At 38.2% G+C, this 17,452-nt stretch overlaps 1 protein-coding gene across 10 annotated transcripts in view; it reads left to right on the forward strand.

The window, feature by feature from the left end:
- qkia (QKI, KH domain containing, RNA binding a) overlaps positions 1-17,452 on the forward strand; it is a 92,553-nt gene that overhangs the window by 1,044 nt on the left and 74,057 nt on the right. The gene's annotated exons all lie outside the window — the stretch shown is intronic.

Below are 17,452 nucleotides of genomic sequence, written 5' to 3' on the forward strand. Positions count from 1 at the left end.
AGGCAAACCATTCGCCCCTGTCTTTGAAGATGCCTTCCTCTTTTCAGACAGGGATTCCAATTTAGTCGCTTCTTCATTATTAACTTAGTTTTGTTTTTGTTGTCTCGAGTTTTACTACTTTCTACTTTGTTTTAATCATTCCTTTCTTATTTTTAAATATTGTGGGTACGCTTTAAAAGATTTTTGAAACTTTTTTTTGTTTTCTTTCGTCTATTCATTCCTGGGTTTAAGGCTCTCCTTTTTTTTCTCACTCTCTCCACTCTTCTTTCTTCCCTCTCCTTCCCCTTCCCCTTCCCTTCCTCTCCTTCCCCTTCCCTTCCTCTCCTTCCCCTTCCCTTCCTCTTCCCCCCCCCCCCCACACACTCTTCCTTCCCACCCCCCCCCCCACCCCCCCCCCCCACACACACACACACTCTTCCCTCCTCTCCTTCCTTCCCTCCTCCTCCCCCCGGTTATCTTTAAGCCCTCTTTGAGTGGTGGCGGGACAGTTTGTATGAACTGCTGTGCAGAGTTTGCTTGGAACTTTTGGGGGATTCTTTTTAACGTGCGTAGTCATCTGGAATTTTTCCAGAGGAAGCCGGCTCCGTTTTTCCGTACTCTGGGGTGAACAAAGCGATTTTTTTTTTTTTTTTTTTTGTTTTATTGCTAGTTGTCGCTAAACTTTGGTTCTCTTTCTCTTTTTGTGTCTCAACGTTGGGAACTATCGAATTTTGGTTTAACACGCGGCATTATTTCTCGTAAAAGACAAAAGGTCACGCATTCGCTTGCTCCCATCCCCTAAAGCCCACACGACACATCGGAAAGTGGGAACTCTCAAAATGCAATTTCAATTCCAACACTAGGCTGCGCCAAACCATATAAAACAAGTTTCGAATTCTTTTGATGGATGCACAGAGATCAATGCTGAATGGGTTTCCTAAATCACGGTTCTTACATCCTTTTAAAAAAGGAATTAACTTTATCAGCTACGGCTACTGTACCCTTCTATATGCTGACATTCGAGATAGCTTGAGTCGAAGAGCCGTATTCCAATACAGTGCGTAATTGGAATTGGGTGTTAAATATCGTGTTTGCTGTAACTACTGAATTGTTGCTTTTTATGAATTTAACACGTGCTTTGGATTACTGTTTAGTAACTTAAGAGCACAACAGTAGCCAAATTCAAATCTATTAATCCAGCGGGAAATTTTGCTGGTCAAGTATGGTTTTGCTGACCTATGTCTAAGTACTGCCGGTTCCTTTTTTACAACAAACAGCAACCCCCTCCTCCTGCAGTCTAGTTCCTATTTGCAAATTGGCCTACTCGGGATTCACACTTACTTTGCAATAGTGTGAAAAGGGAAACATTTATTCTAGGTTACCATTTCAGAGGTTTTTATTTGCATTTGCCCATTTTTTTAAGAAAAAAAACTACTTGTTCATAAGAATTCACTACTTGCCAATGGTATTGTGGCCTACCGAACCTTCTGATTTAACCTTTGTATCCATTTCTGGCTTGAACCAAAAATTTTGGCTCTAAGACCTCTTTTTATGGATGCCACTCCATGTACATATTGAAATATTTTCCTCCTAGGTATAAATGCTGCTTTTCTACCATTTTAAAATTTCTGGACACCATAGTACACTGTACTCCAAGTGTAGTTTGACTGGTTCAATATAAAGCTTTAAATTGTGGAGACTGCTGAATATTCTTGTGTAGGGGCGTAGCTTTAAGATCCTAATTGTCATTTATTTCTGCTCTTAAATTACATAATTGCTCCAAAATCTGCACTTTTTTGTACCCCTTCGTATGTGTGGACCTGAGACAGTTCTCTGCATGCTTAATGGAAGACAGTTTTCTAAGCAGCACTTCCAGTACATTCCCTAACGCTGCAGGTCTTGAGTTTTCTTCTCAGCATTTCTGGCCCCTATATTCTAGTTCCACTTGGTTGATTCTTGAGGTTTTTTTTTGGAACTTGAAACAATCTGTTAACAATGCCAAGGTTTGTTGTAAACTGTGCTTCAAACAAATCCATGTGACTCATTGCACAGTTATAACTTCCAACCTAACCCTGAATTTTTTTGAATTTAATGACATTAGAGCCACTAGCACTGTGTAGTTACCTGGATAGAATTCTTCTATATATAAGCTGCTGCACTGCAAACCAAAATTTCAGAGAGCATGTACCTCAGAACATTTGGATGCCTTTCTGATTCTTTTGCAGTTTCACATTAATTCTCAATCCATCTAAATATTTTTATGTTCAACGAATGTTAGTTGGTTTGTTATGACATACTTATTGGTCGTCCTGTTTTAACAAAAGGTAGAATTGATCATCATTAACTTGTACATGGTTCTCCATTTCTGTCACCCCCCACCACCCCGCGCGCAAGCAACTGAACAATATGCCCAAAATAGTAAGGAATGTACCCTCCTTGCATTAACCCCCCCCCCCCATTAAACGGTAGCAGCTTTGGCACCATGCAGTCTGCATGATTACTGAATAAATCCAGTTTAAGGACTGAGGTAAAATGATCCTGATTTATCAAATTGTTAGTGACTGCGCATTTCTAATCACGGCTGTTCACCGTTAATGGAAGGTTGGTGGTTCGTAACCACCCAGCGGTGAAGGGCTCCTTCACCTTGGGGCAGCAAGGTGGCTCAGTGGTTAGCAGTGCTGCCTCACAGCACCAGGAATTCGGGTTTGGTTCAACCCTTGGGCGACTGTCTGAGTGGAGTTTGCACATTTTCCCCTGTCTTTGTGGGTTTTCTCCGGTTTCCTCCCACAGTCTAAAGATGTGTGGGCTAGGTGGATTGGCCATTCTAAATTGCCCATAGAGTTCAGAGATGTGTAGATTAGGTCGGTTATAGGGGGATGGGTCTGGATGGGATGCTCTGAGGGTCAGTGTGGACTTGTTGGGCCAAAGGGCCTGTTTCCACACGGATTCTTTGATATTATCTATTGTAAGTCTGTCTTTTCACAATTGAGTTGATTTTGACAAGGTTAAATAGTTATTATTTAAAACGTTTTGTAACTGTAGGGGGCCCAAACAAAGTGTGCAAAACCTGAAAGGCAGATGCTACTTTTATGTCTTCCTACTGTCAAATACAGATCGGCTTGGTATTTGTCTCCAGCTTCCTGAACAGATCAGAATGCTGCAATCTGTTGAGCTGCAAGATAACTTTATTCATGACCTAAATACAGCTTTAAAAACAGTTTGTTTCGACTAATATTTGATCTGTGCTCTGCCTGCTAGCCTTTTTGGTTGTCGGGTGAGTTACAGTGACAGTATTAGTTGCGCTGAAGCTTGTAATCTTGTTGGTTGAAGGAGAAGCCCTTGACCTGATGGTTCTTGTATTGTGGTTTGTTTTATAAGTTGGGCAATGCATCACACATTTCACATCTTGCTTTACTAAAATGGCAATATAGATGAACAAGGTCATTTAAGCTATTTTAACTTGTCTATCCACATTAGCTTTATTGTTAAGTCTTGTCTTCAGTCTGTCTAGAAATCTGTATTACTTCACTGGTAGAGTGGGATCAGGCATTTGGACTCTGATCAGCTCACTTCAACTGCAGTTTTCTAGCATTCTCTACCTGTAGATGTGCTCGACTAGAATTATGCTGCTGTTTTGAATTTTCATGGTGTTGGACAACCTAGATGGAAGTGCTTTGAGTTTTGATTTGACACCGAAGTGGATCAGCTATTGCACATTGCAATAACATTTTGCAACGACCTTTGATAGATTTGTTTTTGAGCTGTATAGCACCCCTTTATCCCATAACCAGAAGTAGGTCTTCTAGAATCTGGCTTCTGACAACAAAGTTCACTTTGATTTTGGAGCTCTTCTATGGAACTTCCTAAATTACAGGATGAAGGATTTTTCAGTTTTCTTTCTCATGGAATGTTAGCATTGTTGGCAAGATCAGCATTTGTTGTCCACGACTAATTGCCCTTGAGATAATGAATATCAGAATCCTGCATGGGCTGACCACCTGCCTGTATATTCTGGCCAATTAGGCTATGCTTGCAAATGATGGTAATAGGTCAAAGATCAGTGAAATTAAGATTCTTTGTATTTTCAATGCCAAGATAATAGGAATTGTCTGTTACAGCATACTTTCCAGAGTGCATTTGTTCATTAACCATCTGGTTTAGTGAACTTGCAATTTGCAATTTCTTGTTAGAGAATTTTTTGACCATTTCTGATATGTCAAATGTTCATCTGCAAAAACCCAGGTTGCCACTTGCTCAGTATTTGAGTCAGTTTCACATTAATTCAAGGTTTAAAGTGCTGTAACTTAAAACTCCAAGCTGCAAGCTCTTGGCTTAGTGTTTGTTTGAATTTGGATGAAGTTTAAGTAAAATGCTGCCAGTAGTCAGTCCATCTTGAAGTCCATACGTTTGCTTCTGGAAAAATGTAGCATGCTATTGCGTATAGTCTTAACATATATAGTGATGTTCTATTTTTTGCTGAAAACACACAATCGAATCAACTTAATTTTTGTAAATTTCCCTTGTAATGTGTAATTTTGGTTTTGGGAGAGCATTTTACTCCATATAGCAGGAGGTTAACGCATCTTGCCTTCTAAATGATAAGTGAATTAGTTGGGTTCATATGACAGGTAACAACTTTTTCGTCAACTTTTTATTCTTTCCCAAAGTTAGCTCTTAAATCGCCAGGTTTCTTTTATTTCCACAATTTATCACGGTTGGAGTTGATCCTGGATTGCTAACTCAACATTACCACTAATATTGTTTTAGCTACTGAAATTTGATATCTTTGTCTATTGTCAAGAGAAGCTAGAATGGGATGTTGTCACCCATCTTGTCTTGTCTTCTAAAGGGGAAGAACAATAATTAGTGATCTTGATATTTACCCAGTTGTTTGGGATTGTTATGCTGATGCAATAACACAATTTAACCTTTTTCTTTCTTCCAAAGAAGATAACTAACTGCAACTTTGGAAACTTGTCTGGAAACTCTGGACACTGCGAAGGCTGTGAACCCTGATGACACTTGGTGACAGTATCAAAGACTTATCTGCCAGAGCTAGCTGCACCTTCAAACCAAGGTGTTATAGCTGTACTTCCTGGCTAACTACCTATTTCATCAGTCTACCCTCTGATCCTTAAAAGGTTGGAGGTATTGCCAACGGTGCTTTTACTTGCACGTCAATAACCTCAGGTTGTTTTGGCTCCTGCCAAGACTATTCAACTCCAGTCCTCGGTCTTGGTCCTATCATAGTCAAAACAGCTGAAATTGTGTTGTATGTGCCCGCCTTGAACGTCAACACATCATTTGACAAATACCATCAAGGAACTCTGGCGAAATGGGAATCCTGATGAAAACTCTTCGCTGGTTGTGGTTGCTGGAGACAGTCCCAGAACTTTGCCAGAGTTATTCAGTGTGTCCTAAATCCAAAGATCTTCAGATGCTTCAATGACTGCTCTTCCGTCAGAGCTAAAAGTGGGATGTTCACACATCCCAAGTGTTCACCATGTGAACTCCTCATTCTGAAGTGCTGCCTATCCATATGCAGCAAGACCTGGATGATAATCTGGTTTGTGCTGCTATGTGCCAAGTAGTATTTTATGTCTCACCTGCTAGACCTTGGACATTTCCAGCAAGAGAATTATTGAAAGAACCATTGCTGACTCCCCACTATCAATTTTCTGGAAGGTGGCTTAGCATTGACCAGAGTGTGAACTGGACCAACCAAACTGTGGCTACGAGAATAACTGAAGTTGGGAATTCCACAGGGACTAACTTGCCTACTGAATGTTTGTTATTTTTCTCCAAAACCTGTCTACCATCTGCAATGCACAATTCAGGAATGGGAAAGAATACGCTCCATCTCCCTGTGAATCACCAATAATCAAAATGCCCCATGCCACTCATGGCAAACAAACCTAGTTGATTGGCATCCTGTCTGCCACCTTGAGCATTCACTCTCCAACATCGACACAGTGGTCGTATGCACTGTCTACAAGATGCGCTTCAGCAACTCAAAGACCCCATTTTACAATATCTTCTAAACCTGAGACCTGTATTCTGTAGTAGAAGGGCAGCATTTGTATGGGTATGCCTTTGCCTCCAAGCCCCTCACTCTGTTGATTTATGGTGTATGTAGCAGTTCCTTCAGCATTGCTGAGTCAAAATATTGGAATGTTGTTCTGAAAACTTTGTGGGAATACCAGTGTTAAATTAGTTTGCAGCAGCCATGAAGGCAACTCACCACCACCATCTTGAAGGGAATTAACAATGGGCAATCATCACTGGCCTGCCTGATTTTTAAAAAGTGGTGTTGAAATATTAAAATAATTCTAGCTCTGGTTATGCCGATCAATTTATTCTGATTTAAAATAGCTTTTTTGTTGCTAACTAGCTTTACTGTTTTTCCAATTTTTGTGCAAGTTACAGCAATCAATTCAATAATTTTCACTTCCCTTACCCCTACCCCAACATTTAAAGCAACCTGTGCAGCTCTGCCATGTGTCCATATCCTGTTTTTAAAATTAGTAAGGTGCAAATTAATAACTTTAAGAACAGTACCAGTCACCATCCTATATTCAGCAGGAGCAGCTAGGAAATGAAAAGTGACACTAACTTTAAGGCAGTAGAGGGAAGAACAGATGATAAATTATTCTGGATTTTATCTGCTTCAACATTTGAAATAATCTTATAAAATGGGCTATTAGAATTCACGTTGCCATAAAAGTTGCTTCTTGTATATCCTGCCAACAACTAATAAATTAACATAGTCCAGATGGAAGCACTGAATATCTGCTGATCTTGACACCATTCTTTTGCAGCCAGAGTTTTAAGTCTGCTGTTTTGCAGTAGGTAGATTCCTATTTTGGTTGATACATTTTCAATATTGTTGAATTGCATTACCTAATATCAGTTGATCATATTAATCTTCCTTATTCAACTAGTTTTTTGTCCAAACATTATAAATGTACTTGATTGCACTTTAATAATAGAATTGTTGACCAATGTCAATGTCACTGTCATTGTTTTTGGTTTACTGTGGCTCTATCTGCAATTCACTTTTGGCACTGCTGTCTCCATTCCAGTCAATATGAAGATACTGTACTGCACTCTTCCATGCTCATTCCTGTGCTCACTTCTCAATTTTTCCTCTTCGGTGTTTTGTTATTTGCTGGTGACTTCGAAACCTTCACAAAAAGGGAGATTGCTTTGTGAGTGGGTTAGGCCGGTACTCATTGGAGTTCAGAACAAGAGGCAAATATATTGAACGTAAGATTCTTAAGGCTTTGGCAAGGTAGATGTGCTGAGGTTGTTTCCCCTTATGGGAGATTCTAGAATCAAAAGCATAATTTCAGGAAAAAATGTCTAAAGACTGAGATGAGGAACTTATTATCTTGGAGGTTAGTGAATCTGTGGAATTGTACCACAGAAACCTGTTGGCCGGGTTGTTAATATTAGAGGCGGGAATCAAGGATTATAGGAACTAGTCAGGCAAGTGGAGTTGAGGATTGCTAGATCTAATTGACGGGCCCATTGCTGAAAATCCTGTCCCTTTGACCCTGAATGGAATTCCTTTATCAGTCTTCCATCTCTGAAAAATATTGATTTTAAAAATAGGAATTTTGTTATTTACATTGTCCTAATCTGTCCAGTTTAAATTAAACTGAGTTGATTGTAATGCGTAATCCTGCATTTGTTGGATAATTTGAATGTGATACACTATCTTTTTATAAATTAGCCACGTTGTAAGATCTTCGCCCTCTTATTCAAATCCCACGTGTTTCACCTTCCCTCTAATGTATCTTTAAATGAGTGCTGCTGTGTTCACACTCTAATTGTGAATTGCCAAGTCGAAGAATTGGACTACCAGCTGTTTATCCTGCTGTTAGGCTTTCGTCTGGAATTATGATCTTTTAAAAATGACTGCTCTGGTGCTTCTGCTCCCTAATAGGTTTAACCCCTTCCTCCTTGTTCCTGTCTAAAGTTTGTTTTGTGCATTGAGGATAATGCCGGCACAAGTTGTATCATCTTTTAGCTAACAAATCAATCTGAACGGCCCTTATTTAATAAAGTTCTCTAGTCCATTTTCAAGTGAATGGTCCTAGCATACGCAACTGCTTTATTTTCCCAACACCAGTAATAGGGATGGAATGTTCTTTTATCCAAAATTCTGACTTTCTGACAAATGAATGAACCAGCAGTTGACACTAGTGTATTCCTGAGTTGTGCATTAGCTTATTGAACTTTGGCCTTTCTTTTGTGACTGTTAATGTAGGAGATTATGATACAGACTTTGATCAATATTGAACAGTAATATTGCCAATAATGGCTTCAATAACGTAATTGATAATTGTAGTGCTTTCACTGGTTTCAAACTGGATATCATTCCAAAATGAGATACAAAACTAACACTTCCTTTTTGTGAAATAAGCAAACAGTATATAGTAATAAGGTTGAGCATCTCAGCATATACTTTGTAATAAACTTTTCCTTGAGCATTAAGTACTTCAGTATTTGTGTAGTTCAGAGGAATGAAAGTATTTCTGGATATATTCCTTATTGCATTGCTTAAATATACTCCTGTGAATTTACAACTGTATATGCAAACAGAAGGACAGCTAAGAGAGTGATTGGGTCAACAATGTAGATCATTGCAAACTAAGTAATATTTGGAGTGACAAGGGAGGGAGAAAGTGTGTGGCAACTAAATTTAGTACAGTCATTTTGTCCTTCAGAATCAGAAGGACAGCTGAAATCTTGTACGTTCCAGTAAGTGTTTATGGTACAACCCAGGACTCTGACTTGCCTGCACCTCTGCCAAGATCCTTGGCAGATCTGCTATTTGGATACATCAGTCTTTCTATTTGTTATAATCTGCCTAAGATGTTGGTGTCTAGGACTTACTGCTGTTGCATCCTTCTGTTTTCCAACATCACAACAGACGGATGGTCTATGCAGTATTTCTCTGATTCAGAAATTAAGGCCTTGCCCTACCTGCCCATGGCCTGATTTGAAAGGAGCTTATTGCACGAGAGAATCGGCATCCTAATATCCCATAATTTGTTTGTGCATGATGTTGAATTCCTCCTGAAAGATGCTGATTGTAATTATGATCCCTGTTGATCTCTTGGATTGGAATAAGTAGCCTTATCTGAGAGAACTTCCCTACCCGTTGATAATGTCGACTGCAGAATTAAATGTCAGTTGACTGGTTTACCATCTTGTAAAGTCATTATAAATTGGAGAAATAGTCCCATGTCTGTGCCCCAAATTGTAAATTGCTTAAGATGTAGATATTAATGGTTTAGACCGTTGTGCTTTTTTATGCTCATAAGTCAGGGTTTTTGAACAAATTGGCAAAAAAATTAGACTTTCATTGGGTGTCATAGGTTCATTTATAGGTATGCCATCTGGTAATTGGATATCTAAGTCTTTTCCATATGAAAGCTTTGACTAACAAAAGTCATTGAATTGTTAGTGAGAGTGTCTTTGCTAAGAAAGTTGAAAACTTGAGCAAAAAGCCTCTGGCTTCAGTATTAAGATCAGTCATAATCTGTGTTTGTAAGTAATTGTATTATCATTCTTGGTTGAATTAGCTCCTGTAAATGAATCTTCAGTGGCATTGTCAACACCCATGGTATGATTCTAATTATCTGGGTTATCAGTCCAAAATTGCATATAGCAGCTAACATCATGCATTTTTGAAGTTGGCAAATGCTGCAAATACTCTCCAAGTCAGGCAGCATCTGACTGGAGAGAAACATCAACTTGGTTTGGTCTTTTTTTTTTTAAAAAGATGAGAAAAGTGTTTCTTGCTCCAGTGTCCCACCTGAATGTGTCTAGTCTTTTCTGTTTTTATTGCAGATTTCCAGCATCTACAAACATGGCTGTCAAATGAAATTTGTTATCTAGTTTTGACCGAGTGCACTCATCTTAAAAATTCAGTTTTTGAAACAAATTCTTTTAGGTGATGTATCGTGGGCTCAATGTTACACCATATTGTTTGAAAAGTTGCCTGCTTGATTTGAGCCCAAGTGAAATCAATTAATATCAATTATGTAACATGAATGCTAATTATGAACATTGTTCATTTAATTGTGCTACCTTTTGTCATTGTTTGAATAATTGTGGTGAAATTAAATGATTAACATGAAATCTGGAACCTTGGGCATTGCCCCCTAAAAGGGTATTTGAAAAGTTACAGGGCTTTATAGGCTCAAAACCATGGCATCTGCTTTTACATAGTGTGTATTGGTTTATGCAATCTTGAAACATGGACATTGCTGGCTGGGGCAGCATTCATTGCCTGTCTCTGGTTGCCCTTAAGGTGGCGGTGAGCTGCATTTTGAACAGCTGTAGTACATGTGCTGTAGATAGACTCAAAATGCTATTAGGGTGTGCTGTGGTCAATGAGCTCCTCCTGTGAAGAATTTTCCAATTGGTATTTATTTATTGTATTGATTTTTCATGTTGTGCATACAGGAAATTAGGACTTTTTGTTCTCTACGGTCATAGTTAAACAGCCTTTTTTACATAAACCATTGCATAAAAGGGCTTCAGGGAGCTTCATGATAGGTTATAGTGGAAGCATTGTCTGTGTTCAAAATTCAGTGTGCGAGTGCAGATGTGCAATTTTTTTAGTAAGAAAGTAAGCCATTTTTTCACTAGTGCATGCATCACCTCTTACTGACCTTGTATATCTGAAAAGGTTGTCTTGTAGCATCTAGTGTGAATTACTGACCGGAAATGCCATTTAGAAATATAAAGGGAAATAATTTTCCTTTGACATGGATTACGGAATCTGTTACATGGTGCACTGGCTTTTGTGAAGTTTTTGCTTGATTTGCTTCTTGGAGAGATGCAGTAAGTATATACAACATTGTGCACAGACCTAGATGACTTTGGAAAGGGAATTTTTGATAGCCATTATAGATCATTCAAGTAACTTCAAGGCCCAAGAGATTTAACACTTGAAATGCAGTCTTTGGAAGTAGTGAACTGATTTCTTCTGTTCTGGTGGCATTTTGCAAAAATAGACTTTTTTTTTTACAATTGCTGATAAAAGACCAAGTCCGACTACCCAATTCTTGCATTGAACTGTTGCAAATATTTGCCTCCTGTTGCTGGATTCTGGTGTCTAGCATTAGAGTGAATCTTCTTTTGGTTAAGTGTTATTTTTCATGAGGTTTCACTTCATGAATCCTAACTGGTTTGCTCACGCAAATGTTCAAACTCTCCTCATTAACTACTAACAAGCCTCCATGGTGCCCCTCTTTTCATTGCTAAACCAATTTTTTTCATCTCTAACTTGGCAGCGCTGGGATTTCCTGATGCCAGTTCCATCTTTGATCTCCTGCCATGCACTTTGATAGCCTGCAACTGCCCTTCACCGTCACCATAATTGTACAGCAGTCATATTCCAACACTATTCATGGCACACAGCTGGCCTGTTCCAACACCTATCAGTTTGAGCACCAGGTTATACATCTTACCTGTACTTGGCTACATCTCATCTTAGACCCTCAAATTCCCTGCTGCTGTTTCCCTAATACCCAACGTAGCTCAACATTTATTATTAATAAGGTTTAAAACATTTACTTTTATTTAAATCATCAAAAATGAAAATGCTTCAAAGAAGCTGTATTATCCCCTCAACCACATGAACTGCTTGCATGTTGAGCAGTGACAATTTTGCAATCAGTGATCACTGCACCCAGTTGTCATCTACTGGAACGGTGTAAATTGTATCCTGTTTATGGTTAAAACATAAAAACTAGTTTTCAATTAATATTACAATGTGGTGTACATTTCAATATGCGAAGTGAGTAAGCACAGTGACCCAAAGATTAAATATAGTCTCTAACAATATAAAAACTGAGTAGTATGGGTTGTTCAATGGAATGTGAAAGGTTTTTCTTTGGCGTGTTCGTATACTTTCAAAAGACACAAGTCCGTAAATGAGAGAGACTGTGTCATGAACTACTCTTGTTAATTGTCCTATCAGTGTTTTGAATGTATTAACTGACTTAGCTGTGTGAAACTGCTGTAGGCTGTTTTCCATTCATATGCTCTACTCTCTATTCTCAATTTTAGTTTTAAAAATATTGAAATGAATGTACTGCCTGGGCTGTTCAATTTGTCCACTGAATCTCTTAAATGTTTGTGAAATTTCATAGTTGGCTACTGAGCCCTGTATTAAGTTGCAGGGGCACACATTAACATGGAATATAGGGTTAGGTTTAAAATCTTTACCAATAGTTGCTAAAATCTGCTTCCACTTTACTGGAGTGGTGAGCATTTTAAGTAATGGGATCAACAAATGCAATGCTCAATGTTCCTTCTAAAGATAATAGAAACTTAACTCTTCAGTAGTTGAGCCAGTGGTGTGGCTAGCTGCAGCATTTTAAAATGTGATAAAATTGAAGTTCTGGTTGTGTTGGTATTAAAGTTACAGATGTAATAAATATTATATGCTGCATTAGTTGTATTGTTTGGCTTGTGCTACCCTGAAATATTAGCTGTAATTAGTTTGGAGTATTTTATATAGTCATTCTGTTCACATTCAAGTTTCAGCAATGTGTATGTAAGCATTTTTTGTAAAAATCAGTGGTTATTAAAATTTTGTAATGAATGCAGCACTAATCATTAATGAGGTCAATGCTCAACTTGCCCTTCTAAAAAGAATATTTACTTTATCTGAGATAGTAGGAACTGCAGATGCTGGGGAATCCGAGACAACAAGGTGCAGGGCTGGATGAACACAGCAGGCCAAGCAGCATCATAGGAGCAGAAAGGCTGACGTTTCGGGCCTAGACCCTTTATCTGTGTTTAAATGTAGCAATATTTTTCTTACTACAGTAATCAGACCCAATATTAGTTCATTCATTGATGCTCCCTTTTGCGGGTTGAGTCCAGGTTGTGCTTTGTGTATTCTGATTCGGATTATGTCGTGACCTGTCAAAGCTTTCGGTGGCCAGGGTACACAAATACAAACTGTATACCAATACTAATAGCTCAAATGGCATTTGAGAGAAAGAAGAGTTAACGATTTCAGGTTGATAATCAGTCACTGGGATTAGTAAAAAAAATTAGATGTAGCAATTTGAGCAAGGGGTTAGTGTGACAGGTACAAAGTGAGGACTGGGCAGGGTGGATATTGACAGTCTTGCAGAACAAAAGAATGGTGATGGGGTAGGAAAAGAGATGGGAAATGTGGTTAGAGCAGGTGTGCGCCTTCTGAAAGCAAAAATAAAAACTGGAAATGTACAAAAAGGAATAGTGCAGGGAGGTGGTACGTGCTTACAGTCTTGTTGAACTGAGCCTGGAAGGCCATGAAGTGGCAACGAAAAGCTTGAACGGTAGCTGATCTACTGTTGAACTTCTGTGGCATGGTGCAGTAGATCAAGGGTAGATATGTGAGCATGTGGGATTAAAACAACAGGCTACTTAGGATCACACTTGCAGAGTAAAGAGAGATTCCTTAAAGCAGTCGTCTAATCTACGTTTCCTTTCACTAGTGTAGAGGGCATCATACCTGAGCCATGGGTGCAGCAGGCTGAATTAAAAGAAAAGCATTTCAGTAGTTGTCTGTGGAAGAAAATTTTTGAGCTGGAAGTGCTAGGAAGAAGAGGTAAAAGGGTAGGTCTTCTATTTGCATAGACAATTGAGATTTAAGAAAAATTTAAATCCTTTGCATCCGAATAAGACGATGCTATGGTGTCTTCTGCAAGAGAAGGCAACTCACCAACTTAACAAACCAGTATAGGATAGGCAACAAAAGTTGACCTTTCTGGTGACACTTCCATCAAATGAATATAAAAATGCAATTCTAACAAACAAGCCTTTTTCTAATCCCCTGTTGTACATAAAATTTGCAGTTTGTTGTACTAACCTTTTTCCAACTGGAAGGACAGACAAATCTTTAGTGACTTTCACCATAAAGGCTGGCTCCTTTCTCTGTCTCAGCAATTTCTTCTCTTTTTTACTTTTTGCAAAAATTGCAATGATTTTAAGTATCTAATCACTTCTGTTGAAGCTGCTTTTACATTGACCTTGTTTGGGTGTTTGTGTTGGTTCCAGACAGTAGTATCCTTAGAGGTGATATTCATGACTCTGACAAATTTGTTAAGATTGTCTGAACATGTAATCCAAGTTTTGGAAACTGGTGATATAAACACTTAACAGATAAGTGCAAATTTATGTGGAGAGTAGGAAATTTGGCAGACAGATCTTCCATCTTTTATTTTCACTCTCTCCTTGTTCACCTACTTGTGTTGTGTGCTGGAATCTGATAATCCATTTGCGTTATGAAGTTGCTTTCAGAACATCTTGTGGTTCCCACTGCACCAAAATTCTCATTCTGTTCTCCAGGGTTGCTACAGGATAATGTAGCAAAGTCTAGTTTATGAATGGGATTTTGCACATGTATTCTTGTTTAAGCATCAGTAGTACATATTATGTATTTGGTGCTAGCTTTTGCAATTATTTGATTTTTGCTAAGCAGCTATTTTATCTAATTCTGACTAGTGTGACATTTTTTAATGTGTTCTCCCTTGATTATGGTGTTTTGCTGATTTGTACCTCTGGACTCCCAGATTAATTTATTTGGTCAGGTTTGGTTTCTATTCTTTGTTAAATGTCCTAAGGGATACAATCCTTTGATTAAAATAGCTTTATATTTGTGTTTACTTAATGAGATTCTTGTGGCTGTTCAGTTTCTCATTAAATTATTGCTTGAAGCAGAGAAACCTGAAAAGGCGGCTGAAGAGGGAATGGTTCTACTTTTGTATGGAAATTGACCAATTTTTCCTGACTTTTTACAGTTACTGGCTTTATGCATGATTTCCATAAAGCTAGCTATCTGCATACCTTCTGAATGCAATTAATCTAAAGTGCAGCATGTGGAAGATATATGCAGTCTTGTTTTTTTTCCTAATCTGAAGAAACAGCTGATAGACAAGCTTGTCTGATCTTTTTGGTCAATGGTATCCAACATTGTGTGGACATTATAGGTGTGCATCAAATTAAATCTTAAGACCCACATATAAACCTTGAATTCAAGATCTTATTTAATCTGGATATATCTTGATTTGCTGATGCCTCTAAGTCTTGTATTTTGGTTTGAGATTTATTTACCACTGAGACAACGGCATTGAAAAGCCTTTTCTACAGCTATCCATACAACCCAAAAGGCCAGACAAGAGAGTGAGTAACTTCTCTCCACAGGACAGTACAAGAGGTTTCTCATGCCTTTTGGATTCCTTCATAATTTTGCTCATTTTGTGGTAAAGGAAAAGTTAGGAATGTTTGACCACCAAGATTGTTTTAGTTGGTCAGCCATTGTGAGACTATTTGCCCAAATGAGCCTCTACGGTGATTGCATTGATGCTTTTTAAGGGTTATTGTAATTTTGCCTTGGTACTTTTAAGTTCAAATTATGGAGAGGAAAAAAGTTGAGTCAGCACACTATTGTGCTATAGCTAGCATTCTACTGCAAATTAATTTCTCCCTTGTGTTCTGATTTCCCTCTGAAATAGCATTGTTTTTGAAAAAAGGCAGGAGGCTTGAGTGCACCCAAGAAAGAAGCCCAGAAAGCCAGTAGTCTTGTGTTATTGGTTTGCTGTGTTATACAACTAGAAATGGTTTTTATTTGGTTATGCCAGGTTATTTATCTAGTATACTACAGCAAAACTGAATTTACTACCATTAAATCCTGCAAATAGGTTTCTGCTCCTTCATTCAAAATCTTAAATTTTCATCTGGGTGCATATTGGATGTAAATTCTAAGCCTTTGATAAATACAGTCTAGTGCTGCTAGCATCGAATTAAACTTATATCCTATCATTCACATTCCTTCAGAACCATTAGTAAGATAAGTACGTGCATTCTTATTTTCCCAAAGGGAGATTGGGATGTCATGTAGACTCGGTTTCACGTTCTGTAGATTAGTTTTTTTTCAAATGCATGTTAACTGTTTTACCTTTTCGATTAAGGCTTGACATTATCTTTTGATGTTGCACATGCTGGTTTATTTTGGGAATTATCAAATTGAAGCAGGAGATAAGCTTGCTGAAATGGATGTGGTGGGAGCTGTTAACCTTAATGTTTAAGGTTCTAGTCATAGACATTTTGATCAGTGTTCTTTTGTAAATGATGCACTATGCTATAGCTATTTTACCTTAAATTAACATGGGTTTTGTTTACAGAAATCTTGAGCTGAAGACACATTTGTGCACATCTCTAGTGGAATAATTCTTAGGAAATATCTAAAAGAAACAATATCTTTAATTAGATTTGAAAGCAATCTTGAGGCTGGGGTGGTGATAGCATAATTGCTAAGCCAAATTTCATAAAGGCTGCTGGAAATGTAAAGCATCCAAAATTTTTCAAGTTTGCAACCTAACCAGGTTGAGATGCCGATTTTAAGTTGGATTCGCTAAGCCAAAGCTTGGTTTTGTTGATCACTACCTGTTATAAGCAATTTTTGGCAAGGGAAAAATCCATATTTGTAGTTTGAAATCTCCAACCAACCCACCCACCCACCCAATGAGAGTTTGCGTGTATTTTCTGGGTTAACTTGGCTGGCTTGTTCACGTTAGCATGTTTTCAAAGAAATTATAAATTGTGACAATTCTGGTCAAGTGCAGTCATTTTAGTTTTCTACCAATTTGTGTTGGATGACAACTCCGGTCTCTACTAGTGCACGCTCCTTTCCTCTCCTGCTCTTGGTAAAAGGTGAATTTGCCTGGTTAGGAATTACCATGTTCCATACCAACTTTTCAGTCTTGAGTGGTTCATCTAATATGGCCAGTTCTTCGAGTTTCCATTTGCTATCATATCCATGGTGCTTGTTCAAAGGCTATGGTATTGATAAGAGTTAATTGCACAGGTGGTACTATCATAAGTGATTTTCAATTGTGTAGCCATAACATCATGTACCACAGTTACTTTAGTTGTTTATTAGGCTTGATACATTCCAAATAATTTACATAGCATTCTTTGCAGAATGCTAAGATGACACCTTGATTAGTTAGGTTTAGGATGTGGGTGTAAATGGCCATTAATGTGGTGATTGCTCAAGTGGGTAAAACTCAGTTCTCTTTTATATTCTAATTCTGACTTGGTGAATCTGAGTCTGTTCACCATCTTAAAGAAAACAATGGAATCATTTTGTGTATTTAGGCTATTCTTTTTTAGCATCAGTCTCAAGATGGCAAGAAATGTTGTCAGGGACAGCATGCATCTTTACAATTGTTTGTTTGGTTTCCATATGGAATGTGATGTTGGCTACCTTACTACAAAGTGGAAATTTGCAAAGCAACTGCAGTCAATTGGCTGAGATGCTTGGATTTCTGTGGTTGACTCCACTTTTTCCATATCCAAAATGGCCAGAGATTGGTGTTGTAGGATATGTTGCTTGCCCAGTTAAAGGTCCGTAGGGGAATGGATGTGGACATTGTTTTGAATTCCAGTGACT

This window comes from Rhincodon typus, chromosome 27, assembly GCF_021869965.1.
Source record: "Rhincodon typus isolate 14 chromosome 27, sRhiTyp1.1, whole genome shotgun sequence".
Lineage (NCBI taxonomy): Eukaryota > Metazoa > Chordata > Chondrichthyes > Orectolobiformes > Rhincodontidae > Rhincodon > Rhincodon typus.